Raw genomic sequence first — 25,508 nt, 5'->3', positions numbered from 1 at the left:
CATAGAAGACTCACTCCTTTTTTCCCTTTTATTAATGTTATTTTTAGAGTAGTTCTGAGACTATTGCTTATCAATATCTGCAGTCCTGGGCCAGCTTTCTCCCTCAAGGTGTGCTGACCCATGGCAGTGCTGCCTGCCTACCTGCTCTAAAGTCACATGTGCTTTCTGGGCACTCCTTCACCCTGACAAGGGAATGCAAAGCTCAGGCAGATAGGTTTTTCAGGTGGAAAACTGAGTTGTGGGGAACTGAAACATCTTTAGGATATTCAGCTAGTCAGGGATAGAAGTGGATGTCAAATCCCAGGCTTTTCAAGACCAGGTCAGTGTTTTCTGCTCCGAAATGGAACTTGCTTCTGGAGAGCCAGATGTACTCATTCCTCTGCTTGGGACCCTTCAGCAGCACAGCCCTTCCCATCTCACACCAATCCTGGGGCCACACAGGATGGAGAGGGACCTCAGACCTGCTTCTTTCTCCCAGTCTCTCCTCTGGTGAGTCTCTGGCCCAAACCCCTTCTCATCTACCAAAAAAAGAAAAATGCTGTTTTATGTTCCTGGATAGCAGGAAATGAGCATGCTGCCAAAATCACTGGTATGGTACAGCACCATCCCAGGAGGCAGCCAGCTCCTGTCAGGGGAAGTGCTCTGCAGACACAGAGGGATGTGCTGCCCAGGATTGCATGGTGGCTTTTGGCAAGGCTGCCAATGATGGGCTTTCCAAAATGATTTCCCAAAACTCCTCCTCTGAGGAGTGAACTGAGAAATAAACTCTCATTCTGTTCAAAGACATCCATTAAATTCCCATTTAAAAATGTCTTTGGATGTAATTCAGCATTAACTGTAAACATGGATTCTTGACTATGTGAATATTTTATTATTTCGATTAGTCATCTATATTTTTAGAAATAGAGGGCATAAATGATTGAAGCAATTTTGCTTCAGTTCTTCTATGCCAGAGATATTTTTCTCCAAAATATATTTTGTTAGAGCCTTGTGTTTCTGATGAAAGAAATTGAAGTTAAAAGGGAGACCTGTGCTCTAACACCGGGTCTACCTGGGCAGATGGCAGTGTGTAAAGTTTTATTTAGGCAGGTAGGAAATTCTCCTCTCCAGGTCTCTTCCCAGCACTGACTGTTTTTAATTCCTCCCTTATCACACAGTCATATCCCTAGGGCTTACCCCTTCCTAGATAAAAGCATACCTTTTAATTTTAAGCCACACAACATTTGTGCTCCACTATATTTAAAGACCTACGGTGGCTTTTCTAATGACCCATGGTGCTCTGATGGCTAAATCCTGCAGAAACCCATATCCTTATGCAGGCCCAAGGGCTCCTGATGCTGCTTTAGCCCCAAGGATCCTAGTCAAATACCATTTATCATGTTATAAAATATTCTAATTTTATATTCTAATATAAAATCTATCTAATATTCTAATTCTAACAGAGAGTTATAAAAATTTGGTGCCTTTTTGCCATCAGTGATCTGCTCAGTGGGATTTTTAAATTCCTTTACCCCCCCACCCCAGAGCCATTCCCCTGTAACTAGGGTTTGGTAATATATGGCTGTACATTTTCAGTACATCCTGCTAATTTCCAGCTGGTCCCTGGGTTATAGATGAAATTTTGGAGCTGCTGTAATTCGTACCATAGCTGTTCAAAAGCATGGTGCCACCCCAGGCAGGCTGGAACCCATTAGGCCAGGTTTTTTCACATATAATATTATTTCTCACAGCTGCTGGGGGAGCACACATGTTCTGACTTCTAAATATAGAGCTGGGTATCTTCCACCTCACTCCCATTTTTCCACAGCTTGTTTTATATCTTCCAGACATGCATTCTTCTTTGAGCTTTACATGACTTTCTGAACCCAACTGAAAGAGCCAGCAGGTCCTTGATGGAAAGTCACCACTTCTTAAGCTCAGCACGTGCAAGGTAAAGGAAGACTCAAACTATTGCCAGTTATTTCCCTGCAGTGTTCCTATTCTTTTTGTTTGCCACTGGTAGTCCAGTGAACGTGGCTGAAAGGGAAAATGTTTAACATAGGGACAAATGGAAATAAATCTTTGGAGGTGTTGCCCAACTTGGCAGATTCTCTCCTTTTTAAAACTCTTTACAGATTACACTGTTTTAAAGAGAACCTGATCAACAAACTGTGGAATCACAGACCTTAACCTCAGGGTGCAGCATGAGGGGATGAAAGACAGCCCAGAAAAATGTGTTGGTCAAGATCTCCAACCATGCATTTTTCCCTCCTGCAGCTCCAAGAACCAGACGCAGAAATGTGCCAAAAGGTGGAAACTTCTACACTGCTCATGTCCTTACAGCCCTTTTTCCTATGAAGCCACATCAAGTGACCTCTCAAGGCATATTGGTCCCTTTGTACTGCTAGGAGCCAGACAAGAAAGGGGAAAGTAATTTGGTCATTGACGTCAACACTGTGGAACAGATATTGTGGGACCAACCTCACAACCCTGGGTGCCTATTTCAACTCTCTCCTTGCTCTGCCATGCACTTATCTGTAGTCAGAAGGGATACAGGACAAGAAAGCTACTCTAATTTTTCTTTTTTTTAAAATATCCTGAGTACTTCCCCATGTATCTATGAACTAGATTTTAAAAATTCTCTTACATCTGACAGAAACTACACAAAAAATATTCCGGTGTTTAATGAGATGCCTGAATGCTGCTTTGACATCAGAACTGAAAAGTACCTGCTGGCTTTGCTGCACTGAAGTTTACTCCCCTAACTGGTGCACAAAGTCTAGTTTCAAGCCATTTAGCTTAGCTGGTCAAAGTCACAGGGTCAGTTCTTAAAGCCTCTATCACTCCAAATCTCTGCCAAGAAAGGTCAGTTGATAACAGGGTTTCTCCATGTTGTCCTTCTTTTCATCATTGTTTTGCTGGTGGCCCAAAACGTGTGTCAGCTTTGAATTAAAAAGAAAACACCACCAAAAATATCTCACACACCAAAACAAACAAAACTGAGGGGCAGTCTCAGGGAAGAATTACACCAAGGGCTCATCTTTCTGAGTAAATTTTGCCACTTCTATTAAATATGCTTAACTTTGATGATAGACATTTTACTCCTATTCCTGTGAAGGAACACACATTTTATGTGTTTCAGAACAGCCCATGATTAATTTGGGCCAATGGAGTGATCCTGCTCCCCAGACATTTTACTCCTTGAAACACTCTTCCTAAATTACTTGAGACCAAGTTAAAGGACCAAGCCTGTGACATGGCAAACTGCTGCTGTTGTGAGTCTGAAAACTCAAAGCTTTTTTCCTCCAAATCTGTTCATTGGAATATTTTTGTGTATGCTGGATGTGTCCTATGCCCATGCCCATGAACTGCATGGGATCCTGTTTCCTACCTGGCATGAGGCTCAGGAGGGAGCAGTAAGCCCTGCAATATTTGGCCCAAGGTTGTATTTTCCAGGTGTACATGATAGTCCTTTATGTGCCTGTGGGACTGTCCTTATTCTTACCCTTTCTTTCAATGTCTCAGAAAGCTGCACAATGGAAGCAAGAAGAATCTAACAGAGCTGTAGCTGCTTTGTTGGCCCCACTAAAATCATTTAGAGGCCCCTGGTCAAAATTCACTGCCTTGTCCTGCATAAAAGGAGACAGTATCAGGGAAAACACCTGTTCCCAATTCCTACATCTGCTCCATGACCTTAGCAAAGGCATTTCACCTTTTACTGCCTCTGTGGCCACATCTGTGAGGATAAATTGTGAAGAAACACATGGCATATGAGCAGGGAGAGCTGTAGGAAACTGGAATATCCCATCGGGAAGCACTAGTGATATCAATCAGCAAATGAAGGCTGAACAAGAACTGTCTCTGCAGGACTGCTACATTCTGCAATCCTGCTATGTTATTTTTCTTCTCTTTTCTCTGCATTTTCTCTCCCAGATGGTTCCACTTTTACAAGGGAAGTTTGCAGCTCTCCCCTCTCCTCCCCTTCCCCAGAGAGAAATTACAGGTCTCCTGCCCAGAGCTGCAATGGCAAGGATGCTCGTATTTCACTCTGTGCCTCTGTGACCTTTAAAAATATAACCTGCCAGTGATAGGAAAAAGGTAAAGCAGGAATGTGTCCAGCTTGAAGCACAGGTTTCCACAGCAGTACAGCCTTGTGGGGCACACCTGCATGGAGGGGCTACCAAGGCAAGAGATGAGAGCAGCTGTGCTGCGTGCCCAGCGCTGGAGAGACACCCTGGCACAGACTCTGCAGGTGCAGAGTGAAGAAGCCTCACTGCATTCCCCCCCCCGCAGCTCCCTGGCCACATCTGCTGTGACTGACAGCCCAGTACAAAAGAGGATCAGCAAAGGGTGGGGTGGCATTAGGCAGAAATTCCTGAGCGGGAACAGGGAACATTCAATCATGCACTGAAGTGGAGCCAGCTTGGGGACTGAGATTTACAGTTAATAACACCACATACTATTAATCCCCAGGCTGCATGGGACAGAAATCCACTATGCTGCAGGATTTTCATCCAATGCCTTCTCCTCTGTTTTCAGCAGCAGAGGATAAAAATAGGAAGGAGGTGTAAGAGATAATTAGCACTGTTAACTTCAGCTAAAATCAATTAGGATGAGCAACAGCTGCTTCATTCACTTGAAACAGTTTTTAGGAAAAAAACTCAAAGTCTGCCCAAGAAAGGAAAACAGAAGGAAAAGCAGATCGCAATGCTTCTGATGTCCTCCAAGCCACACTCAGGGAATTGGGATAAACAGCCACGTGGCCCAGTGCACAATTCCAGTGGTATCATCTATTTCAGTAAAAGAAGTTATAATACTTTTGAGAATCCCAGCAGCCACTGGGATTTTTGGTAAGCGAAAGATCCTCAAACCTCAGAGAAGCTGCCCTACAATCACAGGCTCCTGGTTTTCTATTGTCACTGTTGGGTGCTGTAGGAATTAATTTGGGGAAGTATGTGCAAAGAGCAGGGCAGCTGGATTGGCAATTTTATCCCAATGCATCATAGGAGAGGGATGTTAAAAAAAAATTAGTTCCATTTTGATCTGGCTCAGTATGTACCCATTTACACAGAAATGCTGGAGAAGTTTATTTCAAGAAGTGCAACGTTTTCCACATAACACAAAGATCCAATTTCACACTACAGGAAAAATTTTGGAAGAAAACTTAAAACAACTTGAGCATTTTCACAAATTATTTTGAGGGTTTTGATTTGAAAGGAGACATTTTTAAGAAGAAAGACATTGCGTGAAAAATTTAAATCGCCTGTAATTGAATCCAGCCGTGGACTGATATAAAACCCTGAAAAGAGCTTGCCAAATACATGTATCCCATTATTTCTTTCCAGTTTATTGCTAGCACATTTAAGAAATGGAAAGCAAGCAATTACAACGGTTGTATTTGACAAACAACACTTTTAAAATGTAAATTAACAATGCCTGTTTCTGGGATTCTGCCTCCTTCTTATGCCATTTTATAATGGTAGGGAAGGGCTGCTTGGGCAGTGCTGGCAATAAAATATTAAGATGCACCCAGCAAAAAATCGACTTGTCTCATATTTCAGCTTTGGCTTAGACACTACCAGGAGAAGCTAATTTTCCCATCAGGGCCAGCCTGGAGAGCAAAACTTGGTGACTGACAGCAGAAGAAAGCATTGCTTTGAAACCTGTTGAGCCACAGGACCCTTGCAGCCCCTTTGCTACCTTTTATTTTCTGGATATTAAGTGAAGGTGGTAGGTTTAAAATGAAGAAAAAAAGCAACCCTTTATGCAAAGCCTCATCAAGCTGTGTCACCTCATGGTACCGACCCCATCAGTTCACAAGGACTGCAAAGATGACGAGATAGCCCAGAAGACAGAGCACCTGAGGGCCAGGCAGTACCCAGAAAACACCAGTGTGTCCCCCATCCTTATACCTGTTGACAGGCTCTCACATGAGGGTAGGGCGGCACAAAAATGGGGACCACGCTGGTAGCCAGCCACTGGTGTGGGCACAAGGAGAGCAAGGCAAGCCCATCCCCAAAATGAACACAGCAAGATGTAAAGAGTTAAACATATGCTGAAAACAATGTGCAGATCAGCTCTGAGCTTATCAGGGGACAAGGGCTGCCAGGCAGCTGTGGCTCCAGGGTCTGTCCAGGCCACAGTGACACTGGCCGAAAAAACACTTGATTGAATTTTGCCTTGCTGACCTGATTACCTGGCTGCAGCCCAGCTTTTGACATCAGTCTTTCAAGCCAGAAGGGAAATGCTGACCCATGGCCAAAGAAAAAAACCAAACAGGGGGACAGATTGAGTTGGTCAGGCATTAATAACATTTTTTTAAAAAATACATTAAAAGTCCTAAAGTACAGGATTAGAGAGACTAGGGTCTTTCATATTTATTTGAAACTCTTATATATTTTCTTGTGATAAACAGGCAGCTGCTGGGTCAGGACTACCTTGTGATTTCCAGTCTAATTTCAATGTTTTACTGCTGCTTTCAGCTGGTAAAGAGATAAAGGCATCAGCCAAGCACTGGGCTCCTTTTCTACAGAAGTGGGTATTGAATCAGAGCTCAGGTTTGTAATAAAACAAAACAAAACAAAAGGTCTTCAATCTGAGTGTCTCTTTGCAAAGAAAGAAAGCTGACAAAGCAAAAACAATGTATTTTTTGTGCAAACCCCACTGCAAATGATACCTCTGCCTCCATACTGATTTCCCTCTCTGCAGGGGATCTTGATGTGGGCATGCCCTGAGCCCCAGTCGTTGCTTCAGGCACTGCTGTGAAACCATTAGTCCAGAACCAAGAATCCACCAAGTCCCCAAGACACATAATTTCTATACTCCAGAAAGCAGTACTTGAAGAAAACTTAGGGAAAACTTTTCCATTTCCTATAGCATTTACTCTGCACTCACTAGAATGAAACTTCTCAGGGCATTCATAGCTCTCTGCAGGTGACATTGCATATACCAATCAATTTTTACCCCCAGATAAGATCTTGATATAAGGTGCAAGCCATCTTTTTTTTCTGCTTGCTGAGGGCCCTGGCACAGTTCCCACATCCTACTGTGACACATGCAATAAATAGTAAACCTTTGAATTTTTAAGGGGTAATTTAGCACTGGCTTGGGAGTTTCCTCAGATCCTATGAAAAGGACTCAAATCCTACTGAACTGTCAGCTGTTGGATTATGAATGGATGTCAGCTGCAGTGTAGAATGCCCATCCCATGATGATGCCTTTGCCTCTACTGTAGGGCCCTCTGCAGAGTCTATGCCCCACACCAGTGTTGGGGCTCCTTGTCTCCCCTTTTTCTAACATAACTCCTTGTCAGCAAACACCAGAGAATATCTGAAAAGTGAGTTCAGCTTGGCTAGTCCTTCTTTTTTTCCTTTTTTGCTATTTTCCCCCTGCCCAATTATTTTAATTCCTCTAATTCAAGGGTACTAGGGATGCTCAGGTGAACAAAGGTGTGCTGCTAGAGAACAGACTTCAGCAGTGAAGAATAAAATAATGCCCAGCTAATGTCCCAACAGGTCCTTTCCTCACAAAGTGGTCATTGCAATTAGAAACCTCATCCTCAGAATATCCAGAGTTAAAGAGAGTTGCAAGTGTCAAGTTTCCTCCTGCACATGCCCTGAAGGACAATCTTTACTTCTCTTTCTATACAATTCACTTAACATACATTACATTTTGCCTCCTGATTTTTGCAGACCTTATGCAGATTCAAAATAAGAGTCTATTTAGAGAACAATGGATCTGTTGTGCTGGGTTTATAGATCAGTACTGATATGAGCAGTGAAGAGTACCAAATTCAGAAGTCAATTGTTCTTAGATGATGCACACACACAGAGCTATATTTTGCTCAAATAATTTATAAACTCCTAAGAGACATTTTTATCTGTGTGCATCTGCAGGTGTGTCTATATGTAGTTCTGTGCATATATTTGTCTACTTGGCACCTCCATTAGCCTCACCTTAGAAGCATGGTATGCAGCTCCAGCTTCCCCATTTTTTTTCTTTGTTTATCCTCCTACTCACATCTCCTTCCCTTTTGCTCCACCTGCCTATCCTCATTCCCCAGTTTCTCTCATTCCTGTCCTCCCTGCCTAGGCACCTCTCATACCCCTCTGAATACAACTCCCAGGGGTGCTGTGTGTCCCAAAGCAGCTCTCTACACCTGTAGCACAGGCAGCAGCCACAGAAGAAAGGGAAAATAAAGATTTATTCTCCTGCCAGCTCACTGCAGCAGCTAACCCACTTCTCACTGCTAGGAACAAAACACAGGCTCTTCCACCTGGCTCAGAACCCTTAGGGAAAACTACACTTTGTTATTATTTTTTCTCCCTATCTACAAAGCATGTATTCACAGGAAGGCCAACAAAAGCAGACCAGGCAAGCAAGAAATTTCTAAGCCAAGCCAAAAATACAGTTGAGCCAAATAAACTCCCAAATATAACAACAACAACATAAGGAACAGTTTTTTGGGGTTTTTTTTCAATCATTATAAGTTTGAAGTGCCTTCCATAAAATTTTTATAAAAAACACAGATCAACCTGCGTGGGTGAAGTAAAGGGAAAGAACATGTCTATTATTGGCAGACAGTTTGACTTCAGCTATAGAAGAGCTTGAATCTTTTAACATCTCCCAAAAAAAGTCACTGAGAGTACAGAGAAGGGGGGAGGGCAGTGAAACAGCTCTGGATTAGCTTCCTCATGACTCACTTGCCACTGAATTTCCCCCCTCCCTATCCTGCACCAGTACTGTGGGGATACACGGTCTCCCCTTCTGCCATGGGTTCCCTGTGATCCTCTTGAGACACCCAAAAAACACAAGCCAGGAAGAAGCAGGATGTGTAGGAGGACACCACAGCTCCAGCCTTTGCTTCTAAAACTAAAACTTGGCAACTAAAGTTTTAAATGTAACAGGCCCTTGCTGGCAGAGAGCAGCCAGAGCCAGCTGTGTGCAAGGATGAAGTCCTGGCACTTGATGGGAACAGATAGGGCTAAAACTTCCCTGCAGCTCGCTGGGAGGCCAGCATAGCTCAGCAGGCCAGGGGGAAAGGTCTGCCTCCTGGCTATAATTAGCAAGCATTCAGCATGCTAGGAACGGATCAGTGGACCAAAGCAGCTGGCGCCCTTGCGCTATAAGCAGTTCAAAGGTTTTATTTCAGAGGAGGTCTGGTCTCCCCAACAATGTCCCTGTCACAAGGACTTAGAATTGGTCTGGGCCACCCCAGATGGAGCCAGAGCAGTTTTGATGTGCACATGAAGGCAGCTTCTGGTTTGGCTTCCTTCCCAGGCACCTGGGTCAAATACGCCAAAGTACCCTGCAGGTGCATCCAGCCTCTCATCCCAGCACACAACTGTTCTGGGTGAGCAGGAGGCCAGCAGGCACAGACTCAGACTCTCAGACTTGCACCTCTGTGCTGGAGGAAAAGGAGGGTCAAGTACAAAGACAGTCGGCCTGGCTCTGTACTGTTGCTAATATGCAGCTTGGGCAGGTAATGGTTCCTGCAGACTTGGATCTGCCCTCTCCCAGGAGCTGGTCCCTCAGTCCCATCATCTCCCAGATAGAGCAGATCTTGTTGGGATGGTTCTGCAGTTCCTTGCATGCCTGAGACCAGCTGGTATCACTGGTACAGAGCTGGAGATTGCTATAGACCATCACATCCTTTAAACAGAAATGGGAGAAGGAAAAAGGAAAAGCAAGCAAATTTCACACCATGCTACAAACTCAGGACTTGCTATTGACTTCTACCAGGGAAATGTCAGAGCTCTGGATAGCCTCACACCCGAGGTGATAAATGGACACATTCATCACAGCTTGTGGCATAGCTTGACCTTTGGGGGAGGGTTCAAGGAATTTTCTTTCCTTTTTATTTTCCTTCTTGCTTGGGAAGCAAGCTATCTGCATGAGAGGGTTTTAATTAGCTCAAAAATGTCATTAAGAAATAAAGCAGGCCAAGTTTGTGAAGGGAGTAAGTCTCATGAAGTCAGAGTACTCATATTGTACTCTAGGGGTCAATGTTCTGTCTGCATATTTTGTAACTGTGTTATGAAATATTAACGGAAACATATTTTGACTGGAAATAGATTTCTCCAAAGAAGCATTTCCCCATTTTCACACGCACTTCACCCAGGACTAAGCCAGCAGCAGTTGTGGCTCCCCATCAGCTGCAGAGCAAATTCTTGTAGCAGTTTGCATAGCTGAGGCCCCAGATGGCCACTGCCATCCGTGGGCTATTAATAAGGACTGTTTTGGAACAAATGATCATTTCACAAGCAACCAGTCTATTTATTAGCCTTATTATCACTACTGCCAGCTGCAAGGTGTTTCGGCTCCATCATGCGTTGCAGATGTGGCCTGTCTGAGAGACACGATGGTGCCAGCGCAGGTGACGGGCTGGCCCCTGTGTGCAGCTTTGGGACCTGTCTGCCTGCTTGATTCTTTACAGTAATGACCTGCAGCAGCCATTCCTTGTTGCTAGAAGCAAAAGAGATGGTGCTGTTCAAATTATCTGGGTTAGTCCCCTCAGGTATTGCTCCTTCCTGGCACACACTCTGCAAACAGAGCTTGATAACTCGGAGTGGCAGAGCTGCTCCCAGCTGAGTCAAGGCTCCAACTTACTTGTTGCTTTTTATAGATTGAGCTCTCCAAAATATTGTATTCTGCATGTTGAAGAACAGAACCACATGAAACTATTAAAAAAGAAGGAAAAGCAGGAATGTATGATGAGGCAGCATCAGCCCAACACAGTACCTCAAGGGGATCCCTGCTTGGAATTCATCTTGAAACTTTTATTCTTTCAAATTCCTATCACATGAATAGATTGGGTGGGGTTTTTTTGCTATATGATTTTGGTTAAATGCTAATGCTGTCTTGAACTTTTGTAGGAGACACTTAATTCCCCATTTAGTGTCTTCTACAAAATGCTCTTTTGTCCCACCTGCCTCTCAATCCTCTTCACCAGCATTAGGAGGACAAAGGTAGGACAGAAAGATTTGCTAGGAGAAAGCCCAGTTTTCAGACAAGTGTTTCTGCCATCGTGGTTCTGCACAGTGAGGGCTGTAATGTGGGACAGGTAAAATCCACCCTTCATTGCAGTGACAATAAGCCTTTTCCAAGCCAAGGTGGCCAAGAGCAACTGCTCCCCATTCCAGTGGCCACCAGGAGAGCACACACCAGGGTGATGTTCCCAATATCTAGGCTGTTCCAGACACCCTACTTCAAAATTTTCTGGAGAAAGCAAAGCAACTCCCTTATATCTACCCCTTCATCCTAAAGGCTTCCTACCTATGGATTTTGCCTCCTTATATGAAGCCTTTCACAGTCTGGGGGAGAAGCCAGAAAGCAGACTTATAATAGAAACTCAACCGCAGCCTTTGGCATAGTTTGGCAGCTCTAATCCTGTAATAAAATCAAAGCACACGTGAGTCTGAAAAACAGCGTGGTGAATTCTCTATTCCTGTCCTCAGTATTTTTAGCAAGCAGGGTAATTTTTAGCCTGTGCTTTTCTGTTGGCTTTCTTCCCCCCTCCCTTTTGGTGTAAAGATGTTGTCAAAATACAGGCATTGCTCGCAGTGCAAGCTGCAGTCAGTTGATTCAGACAGACACGCCTGACATTTCAAAACACAAAGTGCTCAGCAACCAAATTCCTGGCATGCTATGAAATGCAAAAATGTGAAACTGTTACCTATGGCAAACATTTCTCCATTTAATGTATCACAGGACAGTGGTGAGGAAATCAATGGAAGAAAAGAGAAAAAGTCAGAGTTTATGTTTTGCAGATAGCTTAAAGGAAAGGAATCCTAAATCTTGAGCAAATGTTTGGTTTTGCACTGTGGCAAAAATGTTTGTTTCCTTAACATGGGGTGATTACAATGCAATCTGCATTTTTGTTTAAAAATACTTCTCCTGCTGTCTGGGCTGCACTGTAAACAGGATGCACTGAAATGTCAGCCCATCCGTGGGCTCTGCTGTGGCAGACACACAGAGATCCAACACACTCTCACTCAAATTTAACCTGCTTCCCCAAAATAGATCTTCAACACCCTTACAGAGCCATCATTGTCTAATTACACATCCCCAGGCATGGAAGAACATGGGGATGGGTAACTTGGTGGTTGTAGTTACTGTGGCCTGAGGGAAAGGCTGGGGAATGAGGGGGGGGACACATCCATAGCCAAGCTGTGCAAGAGAGGGTCCTCAGCAAGGAGCCCAAACCTCACTGTCCATGCTACCTCCTCACATCATGCCATTGGAATAAATCCATCCTGGCTGGCTACTAGCAGTTGCCTACCCCTGCAAGATTAGCTGACATGGCATGGGGCTGGATTTGCTCCATTTGCTCCTTGAACTCCCCACCACAAATGTCAGGAAGAGATCAAGATGTTTGCTTTTCACATTGGTACAAACTTAAGAAATAAAAATAAAAAAAAAAAAAAAAGTAAGACAAGGATCCTGCAAACCCCTCACAGGTCATGTCTTTGCCAGCCTCTAGGCAAAGCCGAGTTAAAGCACTAATAATTTGCTAGAATCATGGACATTAAAATCTGCACAGAGAAATACTGCTACTGCTGGAACCAGCCTTTCTATTCTGCTCTCTCCTCCATTGAAAGTTGCTCAAATCTAATCTTCTTTAAAAGACAGATATGTGAGATCAATAGGAAGCGTCAGCTAATAGACAATCAATATTGAACAGACTGCCTGTGACAAGGCCATTGCCCCTTAGGGGGCACCAGCACTTGGCCTGCAAGAAATAATATTTTCCTTGCCATAACCATGATTTACATACAACACACATTTCTCAGTGAAAGCAGCTTCCCCACAACAGCTCCTGCAATGGTCTTCAGTAATAAAAATGTTCTTTCCTTTGTGTCTCCCTGAGCCCTGATCCAAGACAACACTTCAACACAAGGCTACCTCTAAGAATGCCACTGATCAAGAGACTGTAACCAAGAGGATTGCAAGTCACCTCCCTGTGAAAGAGACTCTGGTTTCCAAAGCTCCATCATCAGATTTCTTAGAAATAAATGTTTCTTGGAGCCTGGACTCTAAACACAGCCTTGCATATCTTGACTAATAAGACTCGGGTCTATGAGTATGCTCAAGTGCTTCAGTACTCCAAGACCTTATTCAGTGCAGGAATTACACTCAGGTTGAAAAACCTCAAATATTTTCCTCCATCTCAAAGCTCTGACAAGAATAGCAGTAGGTAGTTCTGATGGGTGCAACCATGTTAAACTGACTCATTATCCCACAAGCTCAAGTCTGCAGAGATTCTTAAAACCACAATGACCAAACTTCTGGTCTCCAGCAGTGGTGTCCAACCAAGCTAAAGCTGGAAAAAAGGATTTGGAAAAATCTATTTCACTCAACTGCCATCTCTTCTCAAAACAAAATTCCCATAAGACCAGCTGAGTTTTTATTGAAAACCTATTTGCAATTTCCTTGGCTGTGGAAAGATATTTGTCAGCATGTCGCAACTACAAGGGGTAAGGATGAAACTAATTGCTTAGAAAATTACTTCACAAAATTAAATAAAGGCATTTGTTTCAACTCAGTGAGCACAAACTGCCTCTTGAACGAACTATCTTCTGTTTTCTTCTTTCTGGTTAATGACTGACCAAATAGGCTTGTTTTTCAGTATGTAGTCAACAATTGTAATCATCATGGTCCCTTGAACCAAGTCTTTGCTCTCTGTATTTCAGCCCAGAAATCAATGACAAATGTAAGGCTATCACCTGATTTGCAGGTGGCTACAAATCTTTTGACAAGACATTTGTCACTGAGATATTCTTGGTCTCTCTCTAAAGCTGCCTTGGACTCTAATGGTACAAGGGTCTGCTCAACAGATTATTGTGTGCTACTTGGTTCCATATGAAAAAGTGGTTTGTAACATGCAAATGCATCTGCTAAAATACAGCACACATGGAAGAAGGTGAAAATATCCACACAGAAACAGTTATAACATCAAAAAAGTTTTACAAGTGCAAGAGAGACACACTCCTTTTGGGAGCTGAGAGCCCTCCTGACTTGTCTTTGCTGGCAGGGAGTGGGAAGGGCTGATGACAGGCTCTGTTAACAACCCTGGGCTGGGGTCACAAATTTGACCATCCACATCTCTTCCAAATGGGGAGCACTGCAATGCTAGACTGTTCCTGGAATTACCAAGAAACCCCTTTCCTCCCAGTGGCCAACATGGGTTTAGGGGTTTTTCCTAATAATTTTAAGGTGTGCACAGATGACATAGACACCTTGTCATCAATAGAAAAAGACTTACCTGATCCAGTAAGCACTGTGTGAAAGTTGAGGAAAGCCAGCTGGGATGGCTAGGATGTTTTGGGTGGGCTGGCAAGTCAGGAAGTGCACTTGGACCTCTGCTGACAGATTTTGGCTGAGCTGACAGGTGTTAGCAACATAAGATGAGGAGGTGGCAGCAGTCAGGAACAGTTGATCAAGCAGTGTTTACTGCTTAGAAACAAAACACAATAGGGTAGGTAGGCCTAAACACTTGAAAACCCAATCTTCTTCTCTTTAACTTTCGTTGAGAACAAAGACAAATTTTAATGTAAAAACAAACCCACAACCCAGTCATAACTTGTGTTGGTGTTACTAACACAGAAGTGAGGCCACATTTCTCCCACTCAATCCCTGCTTGGAGTACATCTATACATGACAGGTGTTTTACCATACCAGACTTTTGGGTTGGGGTCATCCAAACCCAAAACATTCACACAAAGTGTGAGGGATCTGGACACTGATGGAACACACACTGCCTGAAATTTCTACTGCCTCCACAGCTGACAGGCAGCATCCCAGCAGTGGCAGCTCAGTCCCCATGACCAGTGTGGGAGGGCATCAGTTCTCACTCATCAGCTCTGCATTTCTGGCCTACCTGCTTGCAGCGCAGTGCTTGAAAACATGCTCTTACCCCCACCCCAAAAAGAGCCAGGCATTTAGTATTGCTTTCTTCCTGAGGAGATGAGGATGTTTTTATGGAGTAACAACAACTCATAGTTTCAGGCAAAGGATGGGCTGCCTCACGACTTTGAACTCCAGGAGCTGGCAAGGTGGCGAGGGTGAGGAAGCTGGCAGCTAACTCTGAGAAATCAGGCTGCCTTTTTCCCTCCTCCCCTCCCACTCATTCCCTGCACCAGATGTCAACTGCTACATGCTGAAATGCTTGCCATCCTCCCAACTGCCTGCCTGCTGGCTTATGGCACAGCCTTCCCAGCTTCCCAGCACTACCTGCCAGTAGGTCTTGTCCAGAGACAGCACTCGGTGCATGCAGAAAAGGCATCTGTGCTCATTCCTCTCCATCCTCCTCCTCCACCTGCCTGTTATATATTGCAGAGGTGACTTTCAGATGTGATAGCAGATATGCAAAGAGTGCATTAAAAACATGCTAAATGAAAATCCTTACAGGGAGGAAGAGCCCCAGAGGAGCTATAGCAACAAGGGAATATTAATCATTTCCAATTAAATAAAGCCTGGTGAAAGCCTGCCTTCCTTGCAAAGCAGCAGGGCTTCCCCTTTTCTCTTTCCTGCTTTAAACATTGCACAGTTGGGTTGCTTCCCTACCAATTGAAGTGCCATGCTCAAGGACACCTTCAAATCATCCCCAGCCCATGTGAAGATGGGCATGTTCAACCATTTTACAGGGCAACCCATGATAGCCTGATGTTAATTGAAAAGATTTCAGCCAAACAGCAAATCTTCCATGCTCTTTTGGACAGAGAGCCTCTGCAGCAGTTTTGGGCAGAGTCCATTCAGCCCCACCAGCCTTGCAGCATCCAGGGCTGAGCACATGCCATGCTTCATGGAGAGGAGCACATAACCCACCAGCCTCAAGCATTCCTGTACCATGGGACCACAGGTTCCTCACTGCTCTTAGACTGGGGAGGCTTGGAGGATTTTCCATGATGAACAGAGATGCCCACAACTGAGATAGTTTTAAAGGAGTGGGATTTTTCCAAAACTGCTGGGCACTGGCCTAGCACTGTCTCCAGAAAGGTCAGCTGGAGTTACACACCTGACTTTGGTGGAGCCTACCGATGGTTTGTGCTTTCCAAACTCTTTCTTTGAGGTTAGAAACACGCTATCCTCCTGCCTTAACACCCCAAATATGGGGTACCCTGCACAGTATGGCACTCAAGAGGATGGGATTTATTCCCTCCCTCCAAGGCAGGGAGAAGTTTAACTGCTGAATTCTTCTGGGACCAAAGCCTAGATTGAAGCTTTGGCTTGTGAACCAGCCCAAACCCAGTACTAGAAATACCAGCAAGGGAAAAGCGGAGTTTGACAGACACTATCCATGGTCCATGGCTGAGGAACTTCAGTTCCTTTGTCCTTTTGTCTTAAGGATCCTTTTATCCAGACTGTAGTGCACAGCTCTGAAGGGATAAGGGAAGAAAGTAACCTGAGCACGCTTCGTAACAGTGTTCTTTACACAGGGAATGAAAAAAAAAAAAAAAACCCAAACAAACCATCAAGCAGAGCAGGGAGAGAAAGTCCATCTCTGATCTTACCTGTGATGGGTGTTCTGCTAAGGCACTTCTCAGGATTTTGTCTAGGTTTCCTACTCACTCTGAATTAAGCTGGAAGTCCAAGCCTGGATAGCAACACAGAATGAAGAAATAGCTTCCCCGTCAGATGTCAGAGGGTGACAGAATTGCAGAGAAAGTCCAGCACTTTCTCTCCAGCTGTCATCACTGCCTAAAAACAAAACTTCCCTGCACTCTACAGGTTTCAGAGTTTACTGTCATACAACCTGTATCTCCACCTACAGCTTCTTCAGCCTTTCTTGCCATGCTGTTTTATAGCAAGGCAATTATTTAATCATTCTTGTTATAGATCAGTTTTAATAATTATATTTATTAAAGAATATAATTTCTGAAGAGAAAATAGACCAGAATGTGATTCTGAGCAGGAATCATGTTCAGTAGGAACATTTCTCCATCAGCTGCTGAAGTCACCTCGGTATGCCCTGTACCTGAAGGCAGCCTGAGACAAAACATTTGTCTGGCAAATGCTTGCATGGAATGAGGAGCAGCTCAATTCACTCACACACCTAAAGGGTCAACATCTGCCAGCCACAAAGCACCACCACACTGAAGGAATGCCATATGTACTGTTGGTTATCTAAATCCCTCACAAGGGAAAAATAACAGAGAGGGAGGGAGAAGGCCTCTCTGTGTTTTGCCATTCTGCTCAGAAATAAGTAGCACAGCCTTGCTGGGGTTGGTTTTCCCCACAAGCAGCAACTTAAAGGTTTTGCAGCACCTTGTGCCCAGCAAAAGCCTAGTTCTATCCATGCTGGATAGGGTGCAGGGATGTGGGACAGGGACATGGTGCATGGACAGAAAGGCCTTGCATTGCACAGCTCTTCCTTTTGCCAGGAGCAAATTGTCACTTCAGAGAGTCACTCTGAGCAAGGACAAAATATTAAATGGATCCCATCCAATTCTGCCTGCCTCCAGCCCATCCTGCAGAAGCTGGTGGAGAAGAGCAAGGAGAAAGTGGGAGAAGCAGAGGGGCTCTGGAGGAAGGCTGGTGTGCCTGCTGTCTCTGCCAACCACCACAGATTGGCCTTCTTGTTTCAAAGCTCTGATTTAAGATGATGCCATTTTGGGGGGTGCCCAGCATTAACACTGCAAAAAGATCAAAGTTTCAGGGGGCTCTTAATGTTTTGAGAAAGCCTCCAGATGGCTGCCCAAATGAGAAACTGCAGTGTTTTCTCATTTCTTACTTCATCTTCACTCCTGGCTACCCAGAAGATCATGCAAGGAACAGATGCACAGAAAAATGAAAAACAGTTGGGAAAACACATATAAAAATAGCAGCAGTGTCCATTTTGCAATGCAGAGAGCATAGCTATGTGAGGAATACATTTTGATGCCAGCAAAGAAACTCAGACAATCCTGTTAATTAAGAAACCTCAATACCCAACTCCACTCTCTTGCTCCCATGACAGGCAACAGCTGTTCTGGCTCTAGAGCAGCAGCCAGCAGAGGAGCCCACCCAGTGGAGCAGAGAGACACAGGAAAGATGAGTTTAGTGGCCCTTGAGCACCAGCACTGCTGCCTGCTTCAGCTTTCCCACCTGGGAGATGCTCCTCTGTGCACCTCTGAGCTCAGCTGCTGCACAGCTACACACAGCTAGTAACTCTGGAGGATCACTCTAGTAGCAGCAGCAACAATACAGGTAGGTCTGGTGAGTTCCTAGCTTATTTCTCAGACAGCATGCATTTTTTGAAATAAGGACTCCTGAAACACAATCTTGCTAAACTTTGCCACAGGCATCTGGCTTCTTTCATAGCTATGTCAGCTCAGAAGGGCCTTTGCTTCCCTGCATCATGTTTGTAGATCCAGTATCTCACTGCTTCTGATCCAGTCTGTTAGGAAGCACAAGCTGTCCCAGCTCTGCCAGCTGTGCTCACAAAGAAACCTCCTACAGGCAAAGGCAGCAGCTCTGCCTTTTGGGTCTGGCTGTCCCTGCACTTTTGGTAATGCCAGTCATGCACCACCTTGTGCAGGGCTGAGCTTTCCCTGCATAAATGGTAAATAATGCCCTGGCCAGTCACCAAATGGCACATTTATCTCCCTAACAGCTCATTCATCAGCTGAAGCTGAACACTGGCAATGCTCCAAACCAAGGACAACAACCTCCCTGCAAGAGGTACTGCAAGAGCACCAGTTCTCTGTAGGATATCTCAAGTGTGGGTATGTAGGAGGTAGGAAGACATCCCTGGCAAGCCCTGGGGCACTCATGATGGCCTGAGCAATCACCTCCATGGTCCCTGCCTCAGCCATTGATGGGGAACAAGGCCCAACACCTGGAGAGAGGGGACAGCATAGGCTGGCTTTTGCTGCTATCTCTGCAGGAACCAGATGAACCCCCCAGATGAATCATTACATTTCTTTTATTACTCTCTTAAAAGCGTGCAAGTTTTTCCTCTCTGAAGCTGCACTTTGGGATGCTGTTCCCTTTCCTACTCTGTAGAAGTAGTAAACCACACCATGGTGCTGGCTGGACACGAGCAGCTCTGCTCATGAAGAGGGGTTGGAATACTCCCTTGAGAAATGCCTCATTCCTCTTCCCAAATCACATCATAACTTGGGTTTGCCATATCCTTACACACAGGAAAATGTGAAGGATGAAATAACAGTTCATTTCACCACCATAGCCAAGGAGGTGACAAGGGCAGCAGGTAGAAGCAAAAAAAGCAAGTTTTCCTCAGCACAGCAAGTCTGGTGATGGCTGCTACTAAACCCCACACAATCAACGCAGCCTTACTGACAGCCCTGCCAGTGCATTGCCCCACACATCCCCCCACACCGACTGCCTGGGGTTGTGTGTGTCCCTGCATGGGGCTGGAGGTAGACAAGTGCACTCCAGCTTCCTCTCTCCTTTCCTAGAAAGGTTTTTAGAAGCCCCCAAATTTAGTTTTGTCTGGAATGATTGAGGGTATGATGTGAGTGAAACAATAAATGAGGTTTGTCAAGGAAAAGACAAGCTGGGACAACAGGAACAAAGGTCTTGGTGGGAATAAAGAGAAAGCCTCAGATCAAGCAATAAATTGGTAAATGAGGCACAAAGGACATGGGAGAACTACAACTAGCCTATTGCTGCTAATCCAGGCATAGTTTTCAAAGCAGGATCATGAGTCACCAGCACTGTCAAGGCTGGAACAGAAAGCCCAGCTTACCGCATGCAAGAGCAGAACATCCTTTCTTTGGCAAAGCCAAGGGTACCTCAAGTGTGGTCCTGTTCTTGGCATGTGAGAGGCTGAAGGTCTGGAGTCAAGTGCTGCAGGTACATGCATGTGCTATGGAGACAGCAGGAGGGCTGGCTGGACTAACTTGCATGGAGGGATGCTCTGGGGGATAGGGGCTCCCCTGCCAGTTCAGTGCCTGGCAATGTGCCAGGCTGGGGCTGTGCTATGCTTGTTAGGGTTTCAGTCTTACTAGAAAAAAATCCGGGGCTTTTTCTGGGGTTTTCAATGAGGTGAGTGCTCACATTGCTTCCTTCTTGCCCCAGCAAGATTCAGTGCAGCCTGACCTCCCACCCAGCCAGTGGTTTGGACTCTTTCCACAACCCCAAGTCATGCTGGAGGCTCTGATCCTGACACTGGTGGCATGGGGAGATCTGTAGCACCCCTGCTCTGTCAAGGGCAGCCCAAAGGAGCCAGCAACACCTCCCAAATTCTTCTTCGCCCATCACAGGCATCTTACAGGCAATTCCAGGGACCAAAGGGGGTGCAGCTTCTACCCTGTTTTGACACATCCTTATGGAAGTCTTGCCCCTGCTTTTGTGTTGCACCATGTGGAAAACCTAAAAACACATAGACCATCCCACTGCAGATGGTACAAAGAGGTGCCTGCAAAGATGTTGCCATTCCACTGCTTCATGAACCCAAAAGGAAGCTGTGAGCAGAGTGTTGGCCAGGCAGGAGGGCTGTACAGGCTTTGGGTTTGTTTCTCCCCTGCTGTGCACTGCACATTTTGGGTGGGAGCGGTGCTACCTGGCACAATGCAAAGCAGAAATTTTGGCTTGCTCCAACAAAAGCCAGAGGTCTGGCTCCAGGCTTTAAGAGCCCAGGCTGCTGGGGTGCTCGCTGTTGCAGCAGCAGATGTGTTCGTGTGCATGTGGAAGCGTAGGCGTCTGAGAAAGCAGCCACCACAAGGAAATGAAACCTTAGAGATGCACTGAAGATAATTTTGGGAAGCCCAACATCCTCTTGTCATGCAAATCAGTTGAGCAGCCTGGCAGTGGTCAGGGCAGGTAGTCTCTCACTTTTCAGCCATGGAGCACAACTCCCAATTTGGGCTCTGCAGTGTGGCTGGGGTGCACAGGGGCTGCCAACCTGGCAAAAACCTCTTGTCAGCCACCAAGCTGTACTGCACCAGCAAAGCTCTGGGGATGGCTGCCCAGCAGAGCCTGCCAGTTTCAGGTGAATCCCTTTTATTTTAAGTCCAGAAGTCATCATCATCAGGGCTCTGCTGGTTATAAACTAGAAGCAAACAGAAATCTTGGCTATGTGCTTTGAGAGATGCCTTTGTGCTCTTTTTGCAGTGAAGCAGCAGGACACCTCACCAGTCCTAAAGCTGCCTGACTCCTAGCAAGTAGCAAGAGTTCTCAGCCACATTATACATCTATAAAGAGTGAACACCCACCTGCTGGACATTTCCATTGCATGGATAAAGATGTTTCATTTGGTGTCTCACCCTGTGTCTCAGAAAAAGCCCTGACCAGAGTATCCCTACATACCAGGCAGAGGTTTTATTTCTGTCTTGGAGAATGGGATAAGAGAGACTTCCTCCAGATTTTAAAGGCTGCTGAGTGAGACAAGGAGAGCCACAAGACCCAGAAGGAATCAGTCTCAGCTAGGGAACAAGGAGAGAGATCCTCCAGTCATGGTTCTGGCACAAGCCTCTCCTGCCTGCAAGTTCCCAATGGTGCTGTTGGTCACCATCTCTAAAGCACCTTTATTTAGGATAAAAGCACCCAACTGTTACAGAGCCTCTGGAGACAGGGCACCACCACAAAACATGTCCTTCCCTGGCACCCCAGGGCCAAACTCTCTGCCCTATTGCAGCAGGGTAGGCATGGAGGCACAGCTCCTGATGCCTGGGGAATGGGCAGGACAGAGACCAGCTTTCTTTTTAGAAGTCACCCCGTATGTCAGGAGAGATGCAGGGTTCATTGACTCATTAAACAGGGAGAAGCTAAGCCCATCTTGCATCACCCACAGCTGGCCAATACCCTGTGGAGGCAAGAGTGGGGAGACTGATGTTTATTCTCCAGCCCCGCAGCTATTCAGCTTTGAACAAATGACCCCTCTGAGCGACAAGGCAGTAAATTGCTTAAACAAATGCAAAGTTCAGATAGTTGCAAAGAACTCGTCCCAGTTGCCAAAAAAATTACAAAACACCAGTGTTTTCTGAAAAGCAAGGCTGTGCAGCTCGCTCGTGAAAGAGGCAACAAGAAGCCAGGAGCCAGTGGGCAGGGCAGATGTGGAAGGTCTCTGGTTCTTGCCCAGACAAGACCTTTTGGAGTGGGGGCTGATTTTGCTGTTATTGCTCCTAAGAACAGGTGCAAGGTCCCCTGGAGCCCTGCACGTGTTTGTAGGGAGCAGGGCAGCAGAAGTTGTGTGGGCACAGCAGGTGAGGCAATGTTTGATCAGAGTCTCCCTGAGCAGATTTGAGGGATCTCATTTCATCACCCCATCAAGTCAGGAACTGACTCACCTCAGCCCAGGGTCTTTCAAAGTCCCTTGTCCTCAAATCAGTAACAACTTTCCATACAGTGATCCCAAACCACTTGAAGGAAAGGGCCAGTTATCTGGCCAGCATCTCCAACCTGTATGTGCCCTTGTTCCCCATGGGCAGGCACATGGGCATCTCCTACTGCAGCACCAAGCTCTGCCATAGCAATGTTTGAATAGAGAAACTGCTGCTCCCTTTTCTTTCCATGAAGACTGGACTTTTCTCCCCTCTGCACAACACCCCAAGCAGCTGGTAGCTGTTGGTGCTCCAAAAGCAGCTTAAAACCATCACCCCAAGCCAGAGTCTGGGAACTGTGCTGTGCACAAGCCTAGTAAGCAAAAACTTCAGTAGTCAGAGAGTCACAGCCATCAGCACAACTGCTTGTATTCAAAGGCTCAAACCAGTAAGAGAATTGCACCCCAAAATCTCACCCACCCTTCACCATTCAAACTGTTATGCTGGAAGATGTTCTTTTACTGGTTTAATGTGAGGAAAGAAATAAAGAAGGCAATGACGAAGCCTCCAGAGGCCAGAAGGCCACCAAGAGTTTGCACAGCTGCATGAATCAGCTGAGCCAGATTCAGGTGGCTTCCTGAGTTCAGCTGCATAGAATCAAGGATCCAGGTACACAGCTCTTGCACAGCCCTCACTCAGGAGTGCTGCACTCTTCAAGTGCTCCTCCAGTCAAACTGCATTCCTAGGGTTCCATACATCTCCCAAGGCTATTTTCTGAAAAGTTATTTTCAGCCTCTTTTGCATGCAGAAAATTGTCACCCTTTACATCTTTCTGAAATGGTTACCAGGTGAGCCATAAAGCATCTCATCACATCATCCTGCCCTCCCTCCCAATATCTGCCCAGACAAATTTCTAAGCCATGTGCCAGCTAACCCACAGCAGAGGAGATCTAAAACCTTAACCCTCACTGCTTCATTTTTCCACCAGATTTCATAATCTTCTTCTTTTTTGGTTTCCACTGCAGCAATAACAACCTACAGGCATATTTAGAAGGTAAAGCATGCTGTGAGAGGAGCTCTAACACAACAGCTTACAGCCCAAAGCTTTCACAAATAAGCACTGACAGTAAGAGCATGAGCACCTAAAATTTTAGGGTTTAATCTATAGGAAATAAAAATGGGAAATTGTATGCTTTTTTTAAAACCTTACTTTTCTTTCCTCTCTGGAGCCTGACTTACCTGCCACCCCTGCTCTCAGATACTGAAATGGCTTCTGAGGTCCCTGGCACATGAAACAGACCAGAACCACAGCAACAAAAACAACCTCAAACTCTTTACCTGGGAAAGGGCCTTCAGCTCCCTATATAACTTGGCCCCATAACTGGCAGCTGCTGGGGATTAAGCCCCAGCTGAAGGAAATCAGCAGTAACTCACTATTACTGCTCCAGGAAGGGGCTGGGATCTCTGTGCCAGGAGAGGATGGATGCACTGAGCCAGAAGGCAGCAGTAAAACACCCTGGCCCCACCAGGATGGAATGGGGCTGGGTTTCTCTATGCCCTAAGTCTGTCTGTTCCCTCTGTAGCCCCTAGAGCAAAGCCCACCAGGAGGCAAGGTCAGCCCTGCTTGATCAGTAAAACCAGGTAGATGGTAAAAGAGCAAATCATGACTGACATCATATTCTGAAAGGTCTGTGAGCTAGGCTGGGAGCCTGGCTGCCCTACTGCTGCCCTCATGGGATGAGGAGGGATTGGAATGTCCTGTTGTGCCAGGGATGGTATGCATGGGTTTTCTAAGCCCTGCCAGAAAGGGAGAAGGAAAACAGAAAGGGCTGGTAGGGGAGAAAGGCAAGGCTTGCTATTGTCTGCCAGTGCAGGGAAGCAGGAACATCATCCTGCTGCCTGGTGTGCTCCCTGCCAGCTCTTGGGTGTAAAGGCTTTGTGGAGCCCAGAAGAGGTGATGTGCAAGGCTTGTGAATGCCATCCCTTCCCACTGCTGAGCAGGTGGGCTAATTAAACAGGCTGTGCTGCTAAGTGGTACTGAAGTTGCACAATCTGGATCAGCGTGACATACACCCAGCAGGGCCCAACACATCATAAAATTGTGATTGCTTTTCCACTTCTGCCTGGAAATAGCATCTTCATGGAGCATCCCCTGTGGCCACCTGCCACCAGTGACTGAGGGCCAGTGCACGAGCAGCTCCTGCCACCAGCACTGCTTTGGCCCACTTCCCCTTACAGGCAGGTGGGGATGGAGATTTGGGAACATTTCCAGTTCCAGAGGGATGATTTGAACTCTTAGCAATGTCTGACTTAAGGAAAGTATCACCAAGGATTAAGCTACTCAGGCTGAGCATGGGCACATAAAAGATGGAAGCATCCCACACCAGCAACCACGGCAGAGCCCCTCATCCCACACCTCCCCACGGCCAGGACGGGCTTGCTGATTGCTTTGCATCTGTTGTAGGCCATGCTGACTGAAGCTGTAACACCACTGAGAAGGAAATCAACAGGAACACAGAGGACAAGGAGGAAATTCCCTTAAACACCACTGATACTGCTGCTAAAAATAGATGGGAAGGATGCTGGTTCCTGATTTACTATTCCTTCCTGTGACTTCCCATCCACCAGGCTCATTCCTGCACTGTGAGAGCTGGGATGGACAACTTTCCATAGCAGCTGTTCCAGGCCAGCAGCCCGCTGACATTGCACAGCCTGTAGATGGATGTTTTTAAAGCCATTTGGCTTCCCTTGTCCATGCATGCTAGTTAGGATAACCAGGGTGAGCACTGCTGAGAAACTTCATATCTAAGCACAGAGCAAGGCTGTGGTGCTCTCAGCCATGATGGTATCTCAGCTGTCTCCACTGGGCAAAGAGACCTTTTTCCCTGCATGAGGAGCAGGAAGCTGGGCTCCCAACAAGGTGATGGAGAGTAAAAGCAGCACTGCTGGGCGCTGGACACTCTGCAGCAGTGTCCCCAGCTCATTGGAAAGGGAGCTGTGCACCTGCTGGGTGAGCATGAGCAGTGGAGAGCAGTTCTGGTACTCAGCCGAAAGCTGCATCTTGCTTCACCCGATGACTATCTAGCAACTGGTTTTCAAATACATTTTTCACAGGCTGTTTCCTCCCTGAGGTAGCAACTCAGCATTCAGAGTTGCCAAGAAAATGGCATTCACCACATTATTCCTTTGGCTGCAGCCCTGCTGGCTGGGGAGAGGGACACACTCCTCTTCCAGGATTTGATGAGAAGCTGCCTACTTAAATAGCTCAGCCTTCCAATACTTCTCACTGCTCCCTGTCAAGCCTGAGAAGTGACCGTAGCAGGG

General features: G+C 45.9%; 1 long non-coding RNA gene across 4 annotated transcripts; it reads right to left on the bottom strand.

Annotated features, from left to right (window-relative positions):
* On the bottom strand, positions 1 to 23,524 carry LOC135443140 (uncharacterized). Of its 4 annotated transcripts, XR_010438836.1 has the most exons (7): positions 23,424 to 23,505; positions 16,491 to 16,573; positions 16,241 to 16,355; positions 15,211 to 15,299; positions 14,243 to 14,430; positions 11,254 to 11,367; positions 10,264 to 10,658 (listed from the first exon to the last, which is right to left on the bottom strand). It is a non-coding gene; the product is annotated as an uncharacterized LOC135443140 (long non-coding RNA). The 4 variants fall into 4 exon arrangements; XR_010438835.1 differs by lacking the exons at positions 10,264 to 10,658; positions 16,241 to 16,355 and adding an exon at positions 9,091 to 9,630; XR_010438834.1 differs by lacking the exon at positions 16,241 to 16,355 and having other exon boundaries at positions 10,231 to 10,658; positions 23,424 to 23,524.
* Positions 23,525 to 25,508: the final 1,984 nt, after the last annotated feature.

This window comes from Zonotrichia leucophrys, chromosome 2 (assembly GCF_028769735.1).
Source record: "Zonotrichia leucophrys gambelii isolate GWCS_2022_RI chromosome 2, RI_Zleu_2.0, whole genome shotgun sequence".
Classification (NCBI taxonomy): domain Eukaryota; kingdom Metazoa; phylum Chordata; class Aves; order Passeriformes; family Passerellidae; genus Zonotrichia; species Zonotrichia leucophrys.
Note: the sequence above shows the minus strand (reverse complement) of the source record. Positions and strands in the feature narration are given on the sequence as shown.